The sequence below is a fragment of the Loxodonta africana genome, chromosome 14 (genome assembly GCF_030014295.1).
Source record: "Loxodonta africana isolate mLoxAfr1 chromosome 14, mLoxAfr1.hap2, whole genome shotgun sequence".
NCBI classification, from domain to species: Eukaryota; Metazoa; Chordata; class Mammalia; order Proboscidea; family Elephantidae; genus Loxodonta; species Loxodonta africana.
In genome coordinates, this window is record NC_087355.1 from 52,108,727 (window position 1) to 52,132,955 (window position 24,229).

Genomic DNA, 24,229 nt, shown 5'->3' on the forward strand with positions numbered 1-24,229 from the left:
TATGAACAAGTTCCGTTCCTAAGTCTGTCTTTAAGTCAAATTTGTAAGTAGGTTGGAACAGTTAGGTATGGTTCATGCCTGACGTCAGTAGTCAAATGTTTATCTTGGTATATAGTACACAGTATAGCTCTCTGTGCATTAAAAACATTAAAGAAACACTTCCAGATACACTAAACATACATCTACGACATAACAATACAGTAATAATAACAATAATGTTTTGATGCACATGCAAAGTAGTGCCTGTTTGTATTAAAAACCATTGTATCTACCTTGAATTTTTAATATAACAGGCTTCACGGGGTCGTTCATAACTACAGGCTGTATGTAAGTCAGATGTTTGGAACCCAAGGATTGTATAGCTTGATAGATTTGTAATAACATGAAGCTCAGGAGCAAGTGGATGCAGAGAAGCATGGCCTACTTATGCATGGGCAGAACTTGGGTCAAGTCTCTTTGCTCCTTCTTCACTTATTCTTTTCCGTCCTCCCTAGCCCAGAGCATTGGCTGGGCTCAGTGAGCTAAGAAAAGGTTAGGCCACAGGAACACAGAGTGCTTGTTCCTGGTCTTCCCACAGTGGGTCTCTGAGCAAGCCACTTAATGACCTGTTGAACCTCACTGGGAAAGGAGTGACATGACCAACCTTGGAGCTGACCTCCTCGGAGGGCTGCAGGAAATCCTCGTAAGATCATTTAGAAGCACTTAGCAAAGATGAAGTTCAGGGTCAGTGTTAAACGTGGCTCCTAATAAAACCCTCGGAGCTTTTAGGAGGGAAGATATTGAGGATAGTGCTGCAGTGTTTGGCTGCCAGAGAGAATGGGCACAGGTGGGATGAGGGCAGGGCCAGGCCTGGCCAAGGAGCTGGCCACCGTGTGCTCATTTGGAGGACACTGCTCCGCCTTTGCTTCCATTTTGCAGGTGTTTGATGGCAGTATTTAGGCAATGGGAACAGGTTGCAAGGTCTGGTCGTGCTGAAGCGGTCACCTAGTTCTCATCTTGGGCTTTATTGACAGTCTGTAGTCTGTGTCTCTGGCCAGCAGGTGGGCGTCACCTCTGACATGAGCAACTACTTCCTCTGAAGGCCTTCTCTGGACCCACTTCTTGACTTGACTCTTTTCTTCCTTTTTTTGCTGTATGACTCCCAGAAACCACCCAAATTGCTCAAGTTTGAGCATTAGCAAGAAGAGTTCTTTAAATTGTTTATATAACGTAGCCACTTTCTAGAAATAAAGTTAGGGGGAAAACTAACCTAACACATTATTACTACATATTACCATTTTTGTGTATTTTCCTATCTTAATTCCAAATACTTTTTTTGCTTTCACAATGCTATGATAACGTGTATTAAAATTGGTGCCTATTTTGCTTTATTTTACTATCTAGTCTTCAAGATAATCAAGTTTAATGGCTAGATATTATTCATTCAAAGAATCAATCATATTTATCTTAATTATTCCTTATAGTTTTACTTTTTTTATCCTTTTTTTTTTCATTAGTATAAATGGCACTGGAACATTTTTGCACAAGAGCAATGGCGCAGAACCAGATGGTGCCTGGCTACCATTACTGAATATTTTGATCAATGATTTTATAGAAGAATCCTGATCAAGAGGGGGGAAGTGTGGAACAGAATTTCAAATTCTCATGGAATCCAGACTTTCTGGAGCCGTGGAGGCTGAATGAACCCCCAAAATGATTGCCCTGACATAGCCTTAAAATTTAAACGAAAAATACCCCTGAAGTCTTCTTTAAACCAAACAATAGCTTAATTAGTAAAGGATGTCTGCTGCAAGCATTGCACTCTTTTAAAAAATTGTCTATATGAAATCAAATTGACAATAGCAACTCCAGAGGTTAGACAGGAAGCTTGCAGAGCAGTGAGTTTATGTTAATGGTGGAGGAACAACTCAGAAAAGGAGGGTGAGAATAGTAGCATAACTTGGAAAATGTAATCAGTGTCACTGAGTCATACATGTAGAAATTGTTTAATTGGTGTATGTTTTGCTGTGTATATTTTCAACAACGATAAAAAATTTTTTTACAAAGACCAATGGCACAGCTCTAGAAAAGGACCTGAGCCTCCACTGAAAGTGAAAACTGAAGGCTAGCTTAAATCAAGGGTGTATCTGGGGATCTGACCTGAAGTTAATTGCTTATCAATAAGACACTCCTCCAGATCATATTTATGACTTTGGGTGCAAAAATCAATATCTCAGTTGAGCTAAAGCAAGGAGGGACATTTGTAGTAAAGATGAAGGGATATTTTATGGAATCTAAGAGGGGTTTAGAGGCAGGCCTCAGGGAGGGCCTGGGTCCTGAATGTAGAAAGTTAACAGGAACCTATCCAGTTTCTCACACCTGCTTCACACTCTCTCCACTTCCCTGAATACATGGTAGGTTTACCCACATTTTAAAAATTTGGTCCCCTGTTCTGGTGTTGCTTCCTTAGCCATGATTGAACTGGGAAGAGCCTGTTCAAAGCCCTGATTTGGAACATCATCCTAGCTCCAGATATACCTGTTGGATTGTCTGAGGTTTCTGCTGCACCCGTATCACATTTCAACTTATTTCTCTGTCCAATTCTACTTCCCTCACTTCCTTGTATGCACTGTTCCTAAGAGCTTCCCTATAATCCTCCAGCACAGGAATCTCCATCTCAGACTTTACCTCCAGAGAACCCAACCTAAGATACCCAAGTCTCCTGGTTTTCCTCTTACACCACTTTCTGTCACCAACGACCTCCTGATTTCTTACAAATTCACACAATTGATTTCTTTTCTGCCTCAAGAACTTTAAAATACCTCTTTTTCTCTCTTTCCTTACTTCCATTCTCTCTCTAGCCCTTTTTTCTTTGCTTGTTTTATCTGGTTGTTACACCGATGTCAAATAGAAAACTGATAAAATAGTGGTCCCATTCTAACAGTTTTCTCTAGAAAGAGCCAGACTCCCCAACAGCTATACTAAAGTGTTCTAAAATCTAAGGAAGAGAGAAATTACAGGATGGATTTTATCCACTGGGTCAAATGAAATGAATGCAGCAGCAGCTGATGTATTTATTTTTCCATAACTAGTCAAATACAAAGCATTTCACCATAAGCACAAACCTGAAGACCTGATGTACAAATCAAACCAGTGACAGTGAAATTATATACACTTAGTTGCTTTTTTGTTGAAAGTGTAATTTTTTTATATACTTCATTATTTCTTTTAATTCAGCTTTAAAATAAAGAAGAAAAAGACCAAATATTTGGATATGTAATAGCTGTAAATTTTTCAGTGGAGAAAGAGCTTCACAAGGTGAGGCATCAAGAGGAAATTGGCTAGATGACTATGTACAAATGAGATCATCTAGAAAACCGAGAAATATCTGTTACATAATGCAGTGTTCATGACTTGTAGCCTATTAAATGTACATACACAGCCAATGCTGATTTCTTAGTTTTGACAAATGTACCATGCTTATATAAGATGCGAACATTAGGAGAAGCTGGGTGAAGAGTATAGGGAAAGGGGGATAGAGTAAAGTTACTATCTATGCAACTTTTCCATAAATCTAAAATTTAAAAGTTTAAATAATACGTATTCTAATATGTAAGCCCAATTTGATCGGTAAAATGTTGAGAGAAAGTACCTCTGTGATGCTGAAATTGGGGGTTTGGGGACTTTAGCCATTCAGAGTATAGTTAATGTGAGTGCTAATGTAAGAGAAAAGATCTTTGAGTAGTCAAAAGCTCTCATGCAAAAAAATGGGCAAAGGACTTGAATAGACATTTCACCAAAGAAGATATACAAATGGCTAACAAGCACATGAAAAGATCTTTAACATCATTAGACATTTAAAAAACTAAACAAACCCATTGCCGTTGAGTCGATCCTGACTCACAGCTACCCTACGGGACAGAGTAGAACCTGTCCGTAAGGTTTCCAAGGAGTGGCTGGTAGATTTGAACTGTCAACCTTTTGGTTAGCAGCCAAGCTCTTAACCACTGTGCAACCAGAGTTCCTCATTAGACATTACCAAACCAAAATCCAAACCCGTTGCCATCGAGTTGATTCCAACTCATAACGGCCCTATAGGACAGGGTAGATCTGCCCCATAGAGTTTCCAAGAAGCGCCTGGTGGATTTGAATTGCTGACCTTTTGGTTAGCAGCCATAGCAGTTAACCACTACACCACCAGGGTTTCCCATTAGGCATTCCAAAACCCGTTGCCATTGAGTTGATTCTGACTCATAGCGACTCTATAGGACAGAGTAGAAGTGCCCCATAGAGTTTCCAAGGAGCACCTGGTGGATTTGACCTTTTGGTTAGCAGCTGTAGCACTTAACCACTATGCCACAAGGGTTGTCTTTCCAAGGAGTGGCTGGTGGATTTGAACTGCCGACCTTTTGGCTAGCAGCAGTAGCTCTTAACCTCTGTGCCGTTTTAGCTCCTCATTAGACATGAGGGAAGTGAAAATTAAAACCACTTTATCTCCATTAGGATTGCTATAATCAGAAAAATGGAAAACAAGAGGTATTGGCAAGGGTGTGAAGAAATTGGATTCCTCATCCATTGCTGGTTGGATTGTAAAATGGTGCAGTCTCCTGTGGAAAACAGGCAGTTCCTCAAAAAGTTAAACATAGAATTACCATACGATCCAGCAACTCCAGTTCTAGGCATGTATATATCTCAAAGAATCGAAAACAGACTCAGATACTTGTACTCTACTGTTCATTGTAGCACTATTCACAATATCTAAAAGGTAGAAACAGCCTAAATGTCCATCAGCAGAAGAATGGATAAACAAAATGTGGTATATACATGCAATGCAATATTACTTAGCCATAAAGAAGAATGAAGTTCTGATACATGCTACAACATGGATGAACCTTGAAAATATTATGCTGAGTGAAATAAGTCAGACACAAATGGACATATATTATATGATCCCACTTATATGAAATATGTAGAATAGGCAAGTGTATAGAGGTCAAATTCATTAGTAGTTACCAGGGACAGGAGGGGCAGGGAAAGGAGGAGTCAGCGCTTAGGAGGCACTCAGCTTCTGTTAAGCTGATGGAACAATCTGGAAACGGATAGTGGTGATGGTTGCAGAACGTGATGAACATAATTAATGTCACTGAATTGTACATAGCAAAAAATGTTGAAATGCTAAATGTTTTGTTACACATATTTTTTTTAAAAAAAAAAAAATCCAGTATTAGGAAAAGAAAGAAAAAAGCTCTCATAAGCTTCCCGTAGAAAAGGTAGAGTTACCCGCAGGCTTACTCACTAAAGCCAGGCATGAAGAAATGGAGGACACTGGAAGTTGCCAAGAAACATGGATTGCAGCAAGCAGTAATACCAGGAAAGCTATCAATACATGCACAGTTGTTTGGGGACATTTGATGTGGAGGCAGACAATTCTACATACTTCAACGAGTGTGACTACGTTGTAACACATTTCAAAGGAAGGGGTTCATAATGATGTTCTTGGATGATCAAAGACGGTTGAAGTTACTTTTGGCTTAGGTAAGAAATGCTTCTTAGAAGCTCCTGTTGGCCTAGGCTCACATACTCTCTGCACAAGCAGAAATGCAGTGTAGAGGGATGAGCCTGGGTTTTAGAGTCCAAAGTTCTAGGCTGCCTGACCTTGGGCAAATCCCTTAAGCTTTTTGAGTCTGAGTTTCTCCGTCTGTAAAATGAGAATAATGATACTTATCCTGCAAGAGTTTCTGTGAGGATTCTGTATTAGAACCTTTATGAAACACCTCGCAAAAGTCTGGCACTCATGAGTACAAAGAGCTCAAGGAGACAGCAATTCCTGCTGCTCAGATCACCTCGTTTGTTGGAGTCTTCCAGGGCTCCGTCTCCATTTTGTATCTGAAAAGAAGATGGGCTGGTATGGGTTAAGTCAGTGACTCTCACAGGTCCCAGTGTTCAGGGTGAAACTTACAGGGTGAACAGTAGGAGAGGTTAAGAAGCTCTGGCATCTCTGTGGTCCTGCCCTTTCGGCTTGCCTTTGTGTTGTCTTCTATTTGGAGTTCCATGTGGCCTGGGGCTGCCACTGCCCTCCAACTCCAAGACGGCAGTGAGTTGCTCAGGCCAGCTCTGCTCTGAGTCTTAAGGAGAAGACTTTTCTGTAGATAGATTTTTCTTTGTGTAAATATTCCTAAGTTTTTCGCCATAAGATTAATAGGATCCAGAAAGCCAAGATCAGAGGCCAAGGAGGCCATTAGCCCCAGTTTGATATAGGTCAATTGTGCCTGTCCATTCTGGGAAAAAGAATCCTCCTTACTCCGTGAAGTCCATCTTCACTAATTAGGGCCAAAGACTCCATGTGGTTATCTGGAACCAAGGCCTTTTTGGAATGGGGTTCTTCTGCAGAGCACCCCCAGCATCCTCAGTGTAGGCAGCTGGTGGAGGGCCTTTCATTACTAATATGGTGCCTTGAGCCCCTCCAATCTGCAGATCTCAATTGCCTACCTAGAATGGTGCTGGCTCTGGCTTTTAGAACGAGTACTTATCCCTGGTCTGGGCTGAGCTCTGGGTTATCAGTGTTCCTGTATGATCTTCTGAGCCTTGCTTCAAAGGACCTGGTTCCAGACTGTTGTTTTGTGTCTATTGCCAAATACCCTAGCAAGAAAAGTGTACCCTACTTTACCTGACTTCAGAACCTATTACACAGCCACAGTAGTCAAAACAGCCTGGTACTGGTACAACAACAGGCACATAGACCAATGGAACAGAATTGAGAACCCAGACATAGATCCATCCATGTATGAGCAGCTGATATTTGACAAAGGACCAGTGTCAATTAATTGGGGAAAAGATAGCCTTTTTAACAAATGGTGCTGGCATAACTGGATATCCATTTGCAAAAAAATGAAGCAGGACCCATACCTCACACCATGCACAAAAACTAACTCCAAGTGGATCAAAGACCTAAACATAAAGACTAAAACGATAAAGATCATGGAAGAAAAAATTGGGACAACCCTAGGAGCCCTAATACAAGGTATAAACAGAATACAAAATATTACCAAAAATGATGAAGAGAAACCAGATAACTGGGAGCTCCTAAAAATCAAATACCTATGCTCATCTAAAGACTTCTCCAAAAGAGTAAAAAGACCACCTACAGATTGGGAAAGAATTTTCAGCTATGACATCTCCGACCAGCGCCTGATCTCTAAAATCTACATGATTCCGTCAAAACTCAACCACAAAAAGACAAACAACCCAATCAAGAAGTGGGCAAAGGATATGAACACACATTTCACTAAAGAAGATATTCAGGCAGCCAACAGATACATGAGAAAATGCTCTTGATCATTAGCCATTAGAAAAATGCAAATTAAAACTACCATGAGATTCCATCTCACACCAGCAAGGCTGGCATTAATCCAAAAAACACAAAATAATAAATGTTGGAGAGGCTGCGGAGAGATTGGAACTCTCATACACTGCTGGTGGGAATGTGAAATGGTACAACCACTTTGGAAATCTATCTGGCGTTTTCTTAAACAGTTAGAAATAGAACTACCATACAACCCAGAAATCCCACTCCTGGAAATATACCCTAGAGATACAAGAGCCTTCATACAAACAGATATATGCACACCCATGTTTATTGCAGCTCTGTTTACAATAGCAAAAAGTTGGAAGCAACCAAGGTGTCCATCAACGGATGAATGGGTAAATAAATTGTGGTATATTCACACAATGGAATACTACGCATCGATAAAGAACAGTGACGAATCTCTGAAACATTTCATAACATGGAGGAACCTGGAAGGCATTATGCTGAGCGAAATTAGTCAGAGGCAAAAGGACAAATATTGTATAAGACCACTATTATAAGATCTTGAGAAATAGTAAACCTGAGAAGAACACATACTTTTGTGGTTACGAGGGGGGGGAGGGAGGGAGGGTGGGAGAGGGTTTTTTTATTGATTAATCAGTAGATAAGAACTGCTTTAGGTGAAGGGAAAGACAACACTCAATACATGGAAGGTCAGCTCAGTTGGACTGGACCAAAGCAGAGAAGTTTCCAGGATAAAATGAATGCTTCAAAGGTCAGCGGAGCAAGCGCGGGGGTCTGGGGAACATGGTTTGCGGGGACTTCTAAGTCAATTGGCAAAATAATTCTAGTATGAAATCATTCTGCATCCCACTTTGAAATGTGGCGTCTGGGGTCTTAAATGCTAACAAGCGGCCATCTAAGATGCATCAATTGGTCTCAACCCACCTGGAGCAAAGGAAAATGAAGAACACCAAGGCCACACGACAACTAAGAGCCCAAGAGACAGAAAGGGCCACATGAACCAGAGACCTACATCATCCTGAGACCAGAAGAACTAGTTGGTGCCCGGCCACAATCGATGACTGCCCTGACAGGGAGCACAGCAGAGGACCCCTGAGGGAGCAGGAGATCAGTGGGATACAGACCCCAAATTCTCATAAAAAGACCAAACTTAATGGTCTGACTGAGACTGGAGGAATCCCGGCAGCCATGCTCCCCAGACCTTCAGTTGGCACAGGACAGGAACCATCCCCGAAGACAACTCATCAGACATGAAAGGGACTGGTCAGCGGGTGGGAGAGAGACGCTGATGAAGAGTGAGCTAATTATATCAGGTGGACACTTGAGATTGTGTTGGCAACTCTTGTCTGGAGGGGGGATGGGAGGATAGAGAGAGAGGGAAGCCGGCAAAATTGTCAAGAAAGGAGAGACTGAAAGGGCTGACTCAAGAGGGGGAGAGCAAGTGGGAGTAGGGAGTGAGATGTATGTAAACTTATATGTGACAGACTGATTGGATTTGTAAATGTTCACTTGAAGCTTAATAAAAGTTATTATAAAAAAAAAAAAAAGAAAAGTGTACCCTATATCTTGGAAAGATATCTCTTCAAAATGGCTCAAAAGACAAGGATTGAAACTCAAAGAAGAGAGTATCAGGTATCATAAAAAATTATAAATGTGGCATATCTTATGGATCCAGATATAAAGAAGACCCAGTAATCAAGCATATTTTCCTTGGCTATCCTTAAAGAATTTGGCAATTTAGGAAATAGAGCTGCCCAGTTTTGCCTGTCTCCCTTGCACACACCTGTCTCTCCCCACCTCTCACCTTGCTGTTGATTTCCTGAGTCCCAGCTTTCTATGTTCCCAACCCTCCCCCACCATTTCAGGGACTTAGAACTGATGAGATCAACCACTTCCCAACACACTTAAAACCAATTCTCAGCTGCCAGGCTCATCTCTGATCACAAATTTACAGCATTTTTACAAGTCTAAAAATACGATAATAACAACTCATAAAATCTTGTTGACAGCAAACGTCCTGGTTTGAACTGCTTCTAAAAAGAAGGCAGCATCCAAATAAACTGAGTCATAAATTGGTGGGTCTCAGCTCCTCTGGAACTGCCAACATCCAGCTCATGTACTTCCTTAGGAGGAGGGGACAGGCTTCTCGCTCTTACCTCCTTCCCTTTTCCTTGTCAGGTCTATGCCTGTCAGCTCCCAGGGGCACCTCCACGCTAGATTAGTGCTTCCTTATCCCTGTCAGTCCCTTTCAACAACTCCTTTTCCAACAGACTCACCTTTATAGTGTGACTCCATCCCTTCCCTCTAAGGAGTGTTGCTGAGTCCTTTGCAGTCAAGTATCCTCTTGTCAACGCCCACATCCCCTTGATCAGTGGGTGCCATGGTAACTAGTCTGGAAAGGGTGAGTGAACAAACTTTTTTTTTTTTTTTAATTCTTTCTTAGGAGAGTGAGGATAAGCAGCAGGAAGGTGGAGATTCTATTTCAGCCAAGCAGTGGGCAATTGTCAGCACACGCTGAAGAAGTAAACTCAATGACAGGCTTTAAACCATCAAGTTGTATCTACAGGGGGACACGAACTAGAAACATGAGGAAATCATTTTTTATTGTTGTTGAGAAGATAAACATAGGACGGAATTGTGAGGAGTGCATGTTTGTGTTTTACCCAAAAAACCTGTTGCCATCGATTCCAACTCATAGCGATCCTATAGACAAGAGTAGAACTGCCCCATAGGGTTTCCATGGAGCGCCTGGTGAGTTCGGACTGCCGACCTTTTGGTTAGCAGCCTAGCTCTTAACCACTATGCCACCAGGGTTTCCTTGTCTTTAGCATCCCTTTTTTCACCTTCCCGCATCCTTCTTCACTAGATTCAAGGCTCTCAATCAGCCCCATTCTGCCTGCCTGAAAGCTGGCCCCTAAACTCATCCTCACTATGGACACAAAGAACAGCTGCAGCTTACAGACTGTTAGTGTTGAAAGCAGGAACACAAACAGATACTTGTACGTCAATGTTCATTGCAGCACTATTCACAATAGTCAAAAGGTGGAAACAACCCAACTGCCCATCAACAGATGAATGGGTAAACAAAATGTGGCACATACATACTCTGCCATAAAGAGAAATGAAGTCCTGATACGTGCTACAACATGGATGAACCTTGAAAACATTATGCTAAGTGAAATAAGTCAGTCACAAAATGACAATTTTATGATCCCACTTATATGAAATATCTAGAATACGCAAATCTATAGAGACCAAAGTTCATTAGTGGTTACCAAGGATGGGAAGTCCCTCGGTAGTGCAAATGATTAAAGTGCTCAACTGCTACCAGAAAGGCTGGAGGCTCAAGTCCACCCAGGGGTGCCTTGGAAGAAAGGCCTAGCAAACTACTTCCAAAAAATCTGCCATTGAAAACCATTTGGAGCACAGCTGTCCTTTGATACACATAGGGTTGCCATGAGTCAGAATCAATTTGACAGCAACTAGGGTATTTTCTTTCCTTCTTTCTTTTTCTTCCTTTCTCTCTCCCTCTCTGTCTGTCTCTCCCTTTCCCCCTCTCTCTCTTTCTCCCTCTCCCTTTCTTTCTTTCAACCAGGGGTGGGAGGAAGCGGGGAGGAGGAAATCATCACCGAGCTTCTGGTAAGCATGATGAGAAATTTGGAAACAGATAGTAGTGATATTTGCACATGATGAATGTAATTAATGTCACTGAAATGTACATACAAAAATGTATAAATGGCAAATATTTTGTTCTCTTTCTATATATACATACATGTGCTTGTATATATATGTATATTTACAATAACAACAAATACTTGGTAGCACTTGAAACAGAAGAAATATGAAACAATCACTAATTGTAGAATTTAAAAGAACTACTTTTTTAAAAAATTAAATATGAAAGAGGGAGATGGGATAGGGACCAGGTTTCTTGGGTCTACTTGACTACTGTGTGTTGACAGCTGCTGGTGTCTTCCATGTATAAGGCTGGCCCAGAAAGAGGGGACAATTTAGACACTTGCAGAGACATTCTGGGGTGCCAAATCATTAGGGTGAGACTTTCTGGATCTTCATGATTTTCACTTTATTTCCCCAATCACCAGATGCTGGGATGATCAAGTAAAGGCAAGGTTCCAGGTGCTGGTGATACAAATATGACTAAGATACATCTCTGCTCTTGAGGATCTCATAGTCTGGTTTATTTTCACGTGAACAGTTTCAGCAGGAAGAACTCAAGACATGATAACTGCAGGAATTGTAGAAGGGGACAACCAATGAAAGATGGCTATAGGAGAGTGCCCTTCTCCAAGTTACCTGGAGACGGGCTGGAGGAATCTGGATCCTGCTCACCTGAGTCTTTAAGGCTTTACCAGTGGGTAGGTGGAGACCCACTTGGTCCCCTCCACTTTTCTGTGGGGAACATTCTCTCAGGAAGATCACTTTCCTACAAGCCCCTTCATTTCACTACATTAACTCTTAGCCTCCTGGACCCTAAGACCTGCTCTTGTTCCCCTGGTGAACTGCCCCTCTCCTCAATACCTGAACTAGAGTTCTCTAGAGAGACACTAGAATGTTTTTCTGAGAATCTTTTATATAAAGGCTGAACAAAGACTGCAGTCTGCTAACATCAAGCTCCAAGAATCAGCCAAATACTTGGTCTATCCAGGCCTAGAATCTAGAAGACAATATTCCCATCATGCCTCTCTCCTCTGTCAATCTCAGCCTCTGGTCAAAATGCCAGGCCCTGCAGTTTCTTGTCCTGTTATCCCCAGAAAGTTCTGTGCCTTCTTCTTAATTCCCCCTTTCACTGCTGACTTCTTCCAAATTATTTTTAATGTGGGACTCTCATTATTATCATCAGACTCTTGTGTGTCCTCAACCTTTATTGCACAACACCCCCTCTCCTTTCTTTAAATAAACCTGGCTCTCTACCATTATTCATTCTGCTTTCCCCATTTGCTGCTTCAGATCCTACTCAAAACTCTCATGCAAGAACCTTTCCTCCTTTGAGACCCATACCATTTGACTAAAGCACTCTCTGGGATTCACTGCTGTCAACCACAGATTGTCCACCCCTTCAGTCATGAGGACCTTGTCTCCTACTCACACTTTTCCTTCCCCCTCAAATCCTGCCATCATCACAGGGACCTTGACCAACTGTGTCAATGACTCATCCGACATCCTGGCCTCAAAATCCCTGACATTCTCAGTTGCAACAATTTTTCCCATACAACTTTAGGAACCTACCCTCAGGACACACCCTAGTATTTGTGATCCATCTGTCAGTTCATCCATCCTTTCTTCCATTTCACAGACACTTACTGAAGGTCTCCGTGTGCCAAGAACTATGATCAGCACCAGCAATTCAGTTGTGAGAGACTAAAGTACAAACAAATAGGTGTTTGAGGTATAATATAAGAAGCATCCTAGGTGACTATCATAGAAGTTATCTAGGTGGTTTCTCCTCATCTCCTGAGTGGCAATATTGAGTGCTCCAGTTCTATCAAGTCTTGTCCTCTATGTAATGCTCTCTTCCCGGATAATCTCATCCAATCTTAAGGATTTAATTATCATCTTTATACTGGTACATCCCAAATTTGCATCTCTAGCCTGGACCTCTTCCCTAAACTCCAGTCTTATATGTCCAAATGATTGCTTGGCATCACCAATTTTATGTTTAACAGGGAAAACTTGTTGTGCCTTCAAGCAAACTCCTGATTCCCAACCTTCCCCTTCTCCTTGCTTACCTCAGGCACTTTCAGGAATTGGAGAGTCAGGCAAGAACTACACAGACAGCAGAGTATTTTCCCCATGGAACTTACATTTCAGACAGCCAAAGCAGGCAGAAAGCACATATAGAAGTAAATTAATTATTTATTTTCAGGCAGTAATACATGCCATAAAGAAAATAAATGAAGGTGATGTCACACAGAATGATTGGGGATTTGTCAAGTAACCATAGACTTATTCATTATCCTATTGTCCAGAGAATTAATCGACCTAATTTTCAGCACCTTCCTATCTCAAGACTGAAAAATGAGATTTAGTATTCAGAGTGATTGTCCAGAGGAGGTAAAGGAAGCTCAAAGAAAGGTTAAATTATGTCCCTTATACTCATTTTGAAAAACAAAAGAACACTGGAAGAAGAAGGAATGAGGGAAGAATGAAGCGAGGGCTAGAACTATGTTCTAGAAAGATTTCTTACAAGGGAGAGATAAAAATGGGGTTCTTGGCCAGCACAAAATTTCCCAGAAGACCTAATTAATCAAAGCATGACACTCTCAAAGAATTCTAGGCAATCAAGAACTCATTGCAGTGATTAAAGCTGTGTCTTACACTTTGCCTGCTTAGGTTAAAAATCTAGGAAAATATTGCTTATATTTATTTTCCCTGATTAAAAAAATCACCTTCTCTCTTAAATAAAGAAAATCCTGGAGTAGTTTTAATAAATATTGTTTCGATTTCAAGTATATGTCATTCCATAATCTAGTTTCTTTTAGATTTATAAATGATATCCACATTCTTTATATAAAAAACCCATTGCTGTCAAGTTGATTCTGACTCATTCAGTCTTTATACAGCTGGAAATAAATATATCTGCAAAAATGACACATTTATAAAAGTTATAATATTTCTTAGATCAAAGTGATGCAATTTAATTCAAAATTGGCTTAAATTATTACTGTCTTTGAAAAGGGTTCAGAGCATTGCTCAATCAATTGCTCTGATTTTTCTGGATTGGCTAATAAAAGGTAGGCATATCCTTCTCAGAGTGAATTAAATTAAGCTGAGTATAACATGGGCCAGCTCCACATGATTTAAATGCAATTCTTTTCCCATCCATGAATATAGCTTTTAACACCTGAGATAAAGGACATGAGTCTGAGCTTAGGGAAGAATTGGGATTTTCCAAAGTAAATTTCTGTCTTATTGAGGTTCATGGAGAAAATCAAGCTTTGGTCAGTATAGAGGCTTTAAAACCAGAAAGGTACAATTAGTAAAATCTGAAGTCTTTAAATGTAGTTCCAATGTAGATGCCTATGTGATGGCTACCAAACCAAACCCATTCCACTGAGTTGATTTCGACTCAGAGCAGCCCTATAGGACACAGTAGATGTCTTAGTCATCTAGTACTGCTATATAACAGAAATACCACAAGTGAGGATGGCTTTAACAAAGATAAATTTATTTTCTCACCGTCTAGTAGTCCTAAGGGCATCGGCTCCAGAGGAAAATTTACTGTCTCTGTCAACTCTGGAGGAAGGTCCTTGTTATCAATCTTCCCCTAGACTAGGAGCTTCTTGGTGCAGGAACCCTGGGTTCAAATGATGCACTGTCCTCCTGGCAGTGCTGTCTTGGTGGTATGAGGTTCCCTACTCTCTGTTTGCTTCTTTCCTTTTATCTCTTGTAAGATAAAAGGTAGTGCAGGCCACAATTCAGGGAAATTCCCTTTACATTGGATCAGGTACGTGACCTTAGTAAGGGTGTTAAAATTCCACCCTAATCCTCTTTAACTACAGGCAGAGATTATGATTTATAACACATAAGAAAATCACAAAATGGAAGACAACCACACAATGCTGGGAATCATGGCCTAACCAAGTTGACACATATTTTGGGGGGATACAATTCAATCCCTGACACTTGGAAAAGTGGAGGGTCATTGAAAAAGAGGAAGACTCTCAAAGAGATGGATTGACACAGTGGCTGCAACTGGTTTTAAGTGTCATGAGGACTTGGGATCAGTCCAACTACCCAACTCAGACACAGAAAGACCAGAGTCAGCTAAGAAGCAAAAAGTGACGAATTGATCCATTGAGTCATTCTTTTATTCAACAATATTTCCTGCATGCTTGCTATTTTTTGGGCTAAGCTAGTTTTGTTCATTAGCTCTCCAATTCATTCAGCAAATATTTACTGAGTGCTTCATCCTGGGGATATAAAGATAACTAAGTCCTTGTCTGCAGAAGCACCAGCCTAGCAGAAAAGCTGTGTTGACAAATCTCACTCAAACACAGAAGTGGATTAAGCACTGCACACTCGTTTACATAGAGCAAGGTACGCACAGGCTTACTTGTGTTTATTTACTAATCTGTAGTGAGCAATTTCACAGAGGTTGTAAAATCGTTCACTACAGATTAGGATATATGTACAAATAAGCCTATGGGTACCTTGCTTACTGGGTAATCTGGCTCTGCCCAAACAAATGAACAACCAAACCAAGCCCCACCAACCCTGGGGGCTTCCTGTCTGGATTGCCTCCTCCCCAGGTCCAGAGGCTGATGAAGAGGGAAACTATGTACTCTGCCTGTGTATGCGGGGAAGCTATTGCAGAGCTGTTGATGCTTGCTGCCAAAGAGTGCAGATCTTAGGAGATGACACTTTTTTACTCATTAGTGGGCTTTGGATACCGAAAGGTAGATCCAGATGTTAGCTAGGGAGAGAATGGAGACCTAAACTGCTGTGAACAAGAAATTTACAAGAATTAGGGTTGGTGACTGGAAAGAAGGTGGGGCATGTCCTGATGGACAGACAAGCCCTGAGACAGGGCAGGAATATAACGGGGCTTTTGGGAGGGACACAGCTGAGAGCAGAGAATGGTTGGTAGACCACTGCTAGTTAATACCATTTTAAGTTGTTGCCTGTATTCTGTGTGATCACAATCTCCTCCTTTGCCCACAAACCTCGGGTAAATATGTAATATGCTGGCATTACTTGGGGGCAGAAACAGGAAGAGCAGCTAGTAGGACCCAGGCAACAACAGGGAAGCTGGGTGCAGACTGACTAACAGACCTGTAGCCCCCAGATAGGCTCAGAAGCCTTGATGAGGGGCTGGACTTTCCAGGTACAGTAGGCATGCAGGTGTAAAAAGGATCAGAATCAAATCAGGATTGGAAGGTGGAACCACTTGCTGAAGCAGAAGTACTTCTAAAAATCACCTGACTGGTAAAATTCCAAGGATCCCTGGTGGTGCAGTGGTTAAAGAGATTGGCTGCTAACTGAAAGGTCAGCAGTTTGAAACCACCAGCTGCTCTGCTGGAGAAAGATGTGGCAGTCTGCTTCCATAGAGATTTACAGCCTTGGAAACACTATGGGGTCACTATGAGTTGAAATCGACTGACAGCAATGGGTTTGTTTTTTTTGGTTTTGGTAAAACTCTGCAGATTCTATACCTGGGGGTATGAGAGGCAGATTTGGGCTGTAAATTAAGAAATAGGATCAATAAATATTTGTGGATCAATAAATATATCTAGTCTGTGCTTAGCACCATCAACCATAGTCAAGTGGGGGTGATGAACACAGAAATAGACCTTTCCCATATGATACAGCAAGGACTAAAAAAGAGATGTGCAGGGTGCTACGGAGCACAAAGGAGGGGTCTTCGACAACCACGAAGTCTTCCTGCATGAGATCATGCCTGAGTTGGGCATTGAAGGGTGAGTAGTTCGCCAGCAGAGCAAGGTAGGATGAGCACTCCAGCCAAATGGAAGAGAGAGAACAAAGGTTCATGGTTGAGGAACAGCAAGGTCTGTGGGAGGAGCCACAGCAGTTCTAAGTGGTTAACTCCAGGCAAGGGTGAGTGAGAGATAGAGGAGGGGTAGGTAGAAGAAGCTGGGTCATAGAAGATTGGGTGCATCCTGGGGAGGCTGACTGTCCATCCACGGCCGATATCCATCCACTGTTCCCAAACAGTGCTCCAGGCAAGGTCTATCCATGATGGAGTTTTCACAGGCCTTGCTGAAGTGAGAAAAATATGGACATCTATTTCATTTAAAGGAGCCCTGATGGCACAATGGTTAAGCACTTGGCTGCTAACTTGAAGGTTGGCAGTTCGAGCCCACCCAGCAGCTCCTAAGGAGAAAGACCTGGCAATCTGCTCCTATAAAAGATTACAACCAAGAAAACCCTATGGAGCAGTTGTACTCTGTCACATGGGGTCACTTTGAAGTCGAAATCTACTCGATGGCACCTAATGTCTTACTTAAGTGGCTGTCTTTTTTCTAAAATTATACTCATTTTCAATGTTTGGTTACGATGTCCTTTCTTTTATGAAAAGATAGTGAGTACTCGATGGTTGTTTTTTGTTTTGAATGCCTTACTTGGCAAAAGGAAAAGCTGGCAGCTTTACACAGCTCTCCAATATAATTTCATTATTTGTAATATTTTATTTTACTTTGCTTTTTTCTTAACCTATACTATGCAATCCAGATGTCCAGGAATGCAGTTGAGGGTGATGAGGAGGTGTTAAAGCAGGAAAGCAGCACAGATTTGCATTTTAGAGAGAAAACTGTATGAGGATAACTTCAGGAGGGTGGAGCTGGTGACAGGAAGATAAGTAAGGAGGCAAGAGCCACTGCCTGAATGTAGAGTGGGTCTCAACCAGGGCAGTGACAGTAAAGACAGGATAAAGAGGACAAACTCTAGAAACACTTGTAAGGTATTTAAAGAGATGGAAAAACTAATCATTAACTGTATATGGAAAGGGAAGAGGCCCTGGATAAGTAAAGCACTATTGAAGAAGAAGAATAAAGTAGGAGGACTCACATTACCCGATCTCAGAACCTGTAGTGAAAACAGCCTGGTACTGCTACAGCGACAGATACATTGACCAACGGAACAGAACTGAGAACCCAGTCGTAAATCCATCCACCTACAGTCACCTGATCTTCAACAAGCGCCCAATGTCCATCAAATGGGGAAAAGACATTCTTTTTAACAAATGGTACTGGCAAAACTGGATGTCCGTCTGCAAAAAAATGAAACAAAATCCATACCTCATACCATAACAAAAACTAATTCAAAACGCATCAAAGACTTACATAGAAAACCACAAACTATATAAAGATCATAGAAGAAAAAATAGGATGACTCTAGAGGCCCTAATACATGGCGTTAACAGGATACAAACCATAACTAACAAAACACAAACTCCAAAAGACAAGCTAGATAACTGGGATCTTCTAAAAGTTAAACACTTATGCTCATCAAAAGGCTTCACTAAAAAAGTAAAAAGAGAATCTATAGACTGGGGAAAAAATTTGACTATTACAAATGCGACAAAGGTCTAATCTCTAAAATCCACAGGAAAATGCCATACCTCTACAACAAGAAGACAAATAATCCAATTAAAAAATAGGCAAAAGAAATGAACAGACACTTCACCAGAGAAAACATTCAAGCAGCTAACAGACACATAAGGAAATGCTCCTGATCACTAGCCATTAAAGAAATGCAAATCAAAACCACAATGAGATACCATCTCACCCAGCATTACTGGCACAAATAAAAAAAAAAAAAAACAGAAAATAACAAATATTGGAGACGCTGCAGGGAGACTGGGACTCTTATGCACTGCTGGTGGGAATGCAAAATGGTACAACCATTCTGGAAAACGATATGGCACTTTCTTAGAAAGCTAGGAATAGAAATACTATATGATCCAACAATCCCACTCCTAGGAATATATCCTAGAGAAATAAGAGCCAACACACAGATAGCCATATGCACACCCATGTTCGTTGCAGCATTGCTTACAATAGCAAAAAGATGGAAACAACCTTGATTCCTATAAACAGATGAATGGATAAACTATCGTACATACACACAATGGAGTACCACAAAACGATAAAGAACAATGATGAATCTGCAAAGCATCTCACAACATGGATGAATCTGGAGGACACTATGCTAAGTGAAATAAGTCAATCACAAAAGGACAATTATTGTATGAGACCACTACTATAAAAACTCATGAAAAGGTTTACACACAAAAAGAAACAATCTTTGATGGTTACAAGGGGGAGGAAGGGTGGGAATGGAAAAACACTAAATAGACAATAGATAAGTGGTAACTTCGGTGAAGGTAAGATAGTACACAATACTGGGGAAACCAGCACAACTTGTACAAGGCAAGGTCATGGAAGCTCCATAAACATATCCAAAATCCCTGAGGGACCGAATTACTGGGCTGAGGGCTGTGGGGCCATGGTCCTGAGGAACATCTAGCTCAACTGGCATAATGTAGTTTATGAAGAAAATATTTTACATTCTACTTTGGTGAGTAGTATCTGGGGTCTTAAAAGCCTGTGAGCAGCCATCTAAGATACTCCACTGGTCTCATCCCTTTGGGAGCAAGGGAGAATAAAGAAAACTAAAGATACAAGGGAAAGATTAGTCCGAAGGGCCAATGGACCACAACTACCACGGCCTCCACCAGACTGAGTCCAGTACAAAAAGATGGTGCCCTGCTATCGCCACTGACTACTCCGACAGGGATCAATAGAGGGTCCCGGACAGAGTTGGAAAAAAAATGTAGAACAAAGTTCTAACTCACACACACAAAAAAAAAAGACCAGACTTACTGGTCTGACAGAGACTGGAGAAACGCTGAGAATATGGCCCCTGGACACACTTTTAGCTCAGTAATGACGTCACTCCTGAGGTCCACACTTCGTCCAAAGATTAGACAGGCCCACAAAACAAAATGAGACTAAAGGGGCACACTAGGCCAGGGCCAAGGACCAGAAGGCAGGAGGGGATGGAAAAGCTGGTAATAGGAAACCCAAGGTCGAGAAGGGAGAGTGTTGACCTGTCATGAGGTTAACAAATGTCATAAAACAATAGGTACTAACTGTTTAATCAGAAGCTAGTTTGTTCTGTAAACCTTCATCTAAAGTACAATAATGAAGGAAAGAATTTTAAAGCTAAAAAAAAAAAACTTTGGAAGGTGACTTAGTTAGCTAGAGCTGCTGTAACACAAATACTACAAGTGAGTGGCTTTAAGGAACACAAATTGATTTGCATGGCATCTGTCTTTTCTCATATGTGTGTCCCTGTCTCTAATCTGCTCTGAACTTCAGAATGCTCCCTGACGCCCCTAGGAGGCAGCCAGCTGGGGGAAAGGGAGGGAGTTCTACCACAGGATACTTAAAAGCATCTCTGACATGACTACAAAGTGGCAAACAAAATCTTATTGAATATTCCAGAACATATCAGTATGAGAAACGTCCGCCATGGCCAGACCAAAAGGCTAGGTCAATTGTCTCCTCCTAAATTTAGACCCTGTAGGTCTCACAAAACAATATGTGTATTAATTGTTTAATGAGAAACTAAACTGCTCTGTAAACCTTCATCTAATGTACAATAAAATAAATAAATAAATAAAAAGGAGAAAATACATTAATAAAGAGCATTTGTGATGAGGAAAAGATCTTTTCTGGAGCAATTACTATTTGGCAGACACTGTACTAGACACTTAAAACATACTATGTCATTTAATCTTCACACAAGTTCTGCTGGGCAACATTGTTAGTTCTTACAAACAAGGGAGTTGAGAATCACAGAGGTTTTAAAACTGGTCTGTGTAGTCTCATGGGACAACTCAGTCAACTGGCATACTATAGTTCACAAAAATCATGACCTGCATCCTAGTGAAGTGAGTAGACTCTGGGGTTGTAAAAGCTTGCAAGCAGCCATCTAACACACAACTGCAGATTGCTACTCACCAGGAGCAAAACAGTAAGAAGGTAACCAAAAGCTCAGAGAAGAAACAAGTCTACACAAGCCACAACTTCATCTACCCTGAGACCAGAAGAACTAGATGGTGGCTGGCTACCGCCACTGACTGTTCTGACTAGGGTCGCAACAGTTGGTCCCAAGTAGAATGGAACAAAATTACAGAGCAGAACTTAAATTCTAATTTAAAAAGCCAGACAAACTAGAACAGAGAACAGAGGACTCCCTGGGACTCTTGTCCTGAGATACTCTTTAAACCTAGAACCAAATCTATCCCCTGAGATAACCTTTTAGTGAAATAACAGAGTGGCACACAAAATAAAAGATATTATCTATAAGATCGGTGCTCTACTTAAAAACCATCAGCATGAGACCAAAAGGTCAACAATTACTCAAAAGCAAAGATAAGAAGACAATAGGGCAGGGAAACTAGAGTAATGAAAAGGGAACAAACAGAACATAATTAAAGAGAATGTTGATACATTGTGATAAATGTGACTAGTGTCACTGAACAATTTGTGTGGAAATTGTCAGATGGGAACGTAACTTGCTGTGTAAGCTTTCACCAAAATCTCAATAAAACATTATTTAAAAAACAAACAAATGGAAGAAAGAAAAAACTGTCCTGTAAGTGGTGGATGTGGGATTTGAACCCATATATGTGTGGCCCCAAACTCCTCGGGAAAGCCCAGCACATAATCTGATTTCTCATCTACCATCTGCACCAAATACTGCTAGGCAAGGCCTGCATCTGTAGAGAACTGTACTTGCCTCAAAAGGGCACTTTTGGTTTGCACAGGCTTTGATGTGAGAAATCACCAGGAAGGAATCCTCTTCCGAAATCTTCTACCACAAGATTATTCTACTGCATTTGAGTGAAGAGGGAGAAGGAAAGGGTGAGAAAAGGAAAATTCAGTAATGGCAAACTCATTTACTCCCTGAAAGCTCTCACGAATGAAGGTAATGCTCAGCCTATCAGAGCACCTTGAGGCCAGGAGACCCATGGAGGTCATCCAGATCAGGGCAGAGGTGTGTCTCACCTGTCTGGGTAGGCAACCCAAGTGCCCTGTCCCTGCCTCCTGCCAGCAGGGGTCACTCCATGAACTGAAAGGGGCACCAAGGCCACATTCAAAGGCTCGGCCACCAACCTGCCTTCCAACCCAGTCCTCTTCATTCACTTGGCCAAAGAGTAGAGGAAGGGAGGTGTCTGCTTAGGATTTAAATGGCATCCGTGGCCAACATTTTGGGAAATATTGTAAACCTAGGCTACAATATGACAATGCCTGTTTCTGTGGGGCCTATTCATTCATTTCTTTAACAAATATTTTTTGACTGGCACTAAGACTATTCCCACCCAAAACCTACCGCTGTTGAGTCGATTCCAACTCATAGAGACCCCATGAGACAGAGTACGACTGCCCATAGGGTTTCCAGGGCTGTAAATCTTTATGGAAGCAGACTGCCACGTATCTTCCCCACAAGATGGCTGGTGGATTCGAGCTGCCGACCTTTAGGTTAGGAGCTGAGCACTTTAATCACTGTGCCACCATGGCTCCTGACTGTTAGTGGTGAATAAAACAGACCTGGGCTTTTTGCGTTTGTAAAGCCTGGGGAGGGATAGATAATAAACAAATAAATAACCCAAAATACATAACTAGAATTATAATCATTGCTCTCTCTCACAGTGGCGTCATACCTCTGGTAATCATCCATATATACCAAAATACCAAACCAAGCCCATTGCCATCAAGTCAATTCCAACTCATAGCAACCCTATAGGACAGAGTAGAACTGCCTGATAGGGTTTACAAGAAGTGCCTGGTGGATTCAAATTACTGACCTTTTGGTAGGCAACTGAGCCTTAAGTACTGCATCACCAGGGCTCCCATCCATATATAATCCTGCTACAACACCATCTTTGGGAGGCAATGGGGTGGGGGTGAGGTACCCTGCCAGGCTTGCAAGAAAAGACAGCTCCATCAAAGCCAGCGCTCACTGCCTGAGCAATAGCATGCAGGATGACCTGTGCTAGGAGATACTGGCTTTGGAGGAAACTGAAGGTGACCAGAGAAGATACTATATGGACCACAAGAGATGAAGCTTAGGATAGACAGAGTTACTAAAAAATAAAGTCTAACCTCCTCTTCTCACATTGCTCTTGGGCAGAGGTGGGGGAAGGAGAAATGCTCTCGAATACCAGATAATTAGATGATGTTAGGGGTTGAATTGTGTCCCCCCCCAAAAATATGTCGAAGTCCTAACCCCTGGTACCTGTGAATGTGACTTTATTTGGAAGTAGGTCATTTGCAGATGTCATTGGTTATGTTAACATGAAGTCATACTGGAGTAAGGGTATCCAATATGACTGATACCCTTATATAAGGAGGAAAACAGACAGAGAGGAAAAACAACCATGTGAAGGAGGCAGAGATTGGAGTTATGTTGCCACAAGCCAAGGAGCACCAAGGATTGCCAACTGCTACCAGAAGTTAGGAAAAAGGCATGGAACAGATTTTCTCTTAAAGTACTCAGAAGGCATAAACACTGCCAACACCCTGATTTAGAACTTGTAGACTCCAAAACTGTGAAGGAATAAATTTCTGTTGTTTTAAGCCACTCAGTTTGTGCTATTTTTACAGCAGCCCTAGGAAACTAATACAGATAGTTACTTAAATGCATATATTTCCCTGGCCCTTGACTTCGGGCTTGGCCATGCAATTTGTCTTGTTCAACGGATTGTTAACAGATGAAACACAATCCTGAACAGTTGGGCTTGTCCTCTTGCATCTTTGTCATGGCCATGAAAACAGCTTTCTCCGGATAGCTGCTGCCCCTTCAGCCTCACAGTGAACACACAGGACCAAACCCAATCCACGGGAAGGAGTCCAGCCCAACTACAGCTCAATACAATCACCAGCGGATCCACAGGCAGGCGGACACATAAGCCTGAGAATAAATGCTTGCTCTGGTAAGCCTGCTGTTGAGTTTTGGGGTGGTTTGTTACTCAGCATTATGTGGGAGTAGTTCATTGATACAACCAGTGCCAGGAAGTGGTTAGGAGAGTTGCCCCCTCTTGCTGAAGCCACCCCAAAACAGTCTAAGTGAAACACAACAAGCTTACTCTGCAAATACAGCATCAATAATTCCCTAGCAATTGTTCTTCTTCCTTATTACCGATTAATTCTCAGCTCTCATAGGAATTCTGAAGCCTCCATTGTTGAGTATAACTTCTGCCTAGAAAGTGAACATCGTTTGTGTGGGCATGGCCAGTCCTCAGCCCTATGGTGGCTCCGACTTACAGGGTTAAAGGCAGAAGCTTTCATTTTCATCATGCCTTGACGTGTTTGAATCTCTGTGGGAGTATAGGCCAAGGCAAGTCAAGTCCTTCCCTAGTCTTGCGAGAAG